General features: G+C 49.3%; 1 non-coding gene across 1 annotated transcript; it reads left to right on the forward strand.

Moving 5' to 3' along the window:
* The first annotated feature begins 838 nt into the window (after positions 1–838).
* LOC128585165 (U6 spliceosomal RNA) lies at positions 839–944 on the forward strand. The gene has a single exon (XR_008379906.1). It is a non-coding gene; the product is annotated as a U6 spliceosomal RNA (small nuclear RNA).
* Positions 945–1,526: the final 582 nt, after the last annotated feature.

The following is a 1,526-nucleotide window of genomic DNA, read 5'->3' on the forward strand; positions in this document are numbered from 1 at the left end:
TATCAGAATCTTAGACTCCAGGACTGTGCGACAGTAGACTTCTGTCATTAAGGCCTCCCAGGGTACAGTATTTTGTGATGGCAGCTCTTGCAGACATTTCTGCTCTGCTGGTTCTGTGTGTTTAATAAAAATGGACAGATGCTTCCATTTGTAATAAGCAAGCAGAGGACCGTGAGAGCTGTCTTCACATACCTGGAGCACAAACTCATGGGAGGTGAGACCAACAGATTTCCTGGTGTGCAAGATACTGAGTGAAGTGTCACATACGCTCCCGAGTTCCTGTAATCCCTGCAACAACAAGCAGGCCCAGTCATCCCGATTTTGCAGAGAGGAACCAAGGACTTAGAGATATTGGATCTAATAAATGGTAGAGTGAGATGAACATCCAGGTTTGTCCGACTCCAAGCTTGTGTGTCTCCTTCCAACTAGAACCAGGGATAGAAGTTCAGGGAAGCAGGTCTCCCCCTAATGGTCAAGCTGCCTAACAACAAAAAGGGAGACTGTGGCAGAGAGTTTCATATCCTCAGCCATCCAGACAGGGACAGGGGGCAGGGGCTTTGGTGGGCTAAAGTTTGTAATCACATATCTGATTTAGGGCAACATGGTCAGGACACACGCTTTGTCCTCCACCCCTGATGGACACACACACACCCTACCAGAAGAGGCATCAATCTGAGTGGCCGAGGGTATGATTTGCAAGTGTCCCGGGGTGGGATGGCCACTCATACCTGTAATCCCAGCACTCTGGGAGGCCAAGGCAGGAGATCCCTTGAGCTCAGGAGTTTGAGACCAGCCTGAGCAAGAGTGAGACCTTTCATCAATAAAAAATAGAAAATCAGTGCTCACTTCAGCAGCACATATACTAACATTGGAATGATACAGGGAAGATTAACATAGCACTACATAAGGATGACATGCAAATTCATGAAGCATACCATATTTTAAAAAAAGTAGAAAATCAGCTGGGCATTGTGGTGGGCACCTGTAGCCCAGCTACTTGGGAAGCTGAGCCAGGAGGATTGCATGAATCCAAAAATTTGAGGTTGCTCTGAGCTGGGCTGATGCCACTGTACTCTAGCCTGGACAATAGAGTGAGACTCTGCCTCAGAAAATAAAATGAAATGAAAGCTCATACCCAAGCCATCTAATGTCTGATCTGGGAGGTGTCCCTGTCGAGAATCTCCACAGAAGGGAGTTGGGTTGGGATGCCCCTAAAGATCCCTCTAGCCCTGAAGTCTACAGCTCTCAAGCATCTACAGTCTGGACAGTACACACAGCACTCTGGCACAGTGCCTCCAGAATGCTCCCCAGAGCGAGGTCAGGGCATCCACAGAGGATGCTCAATGAGCTCAGCCCTCTCTGCACAAACACAGCAGTCTGGCTGGAGGAAGCAGCAAAGAGTGCCCAGAAATGGCTTTGGCAGGTCAAGACCAAGGGCCCTCAGGGCTGGACTACAAGTTTGCTATGTTTATTCTCACTTGGCTGGCAGGCCAGCACCACCCCCAGTCTGTCCCAGCCGGGGCAGG

This window comes from Nycticebus coucang, chromosome 4 (assembly GCF_027406575.1).
Source record: "Nycticebus coucang isolate mNycCou1 chromosome 4, mNycCou1.pri, whole genome shotgun sequence".
NCBI lineage: Eukaryota > Metazoa > Chordata > Mammalia > Primates > Lorisidae > Nycticebus > Nycticebus coucang.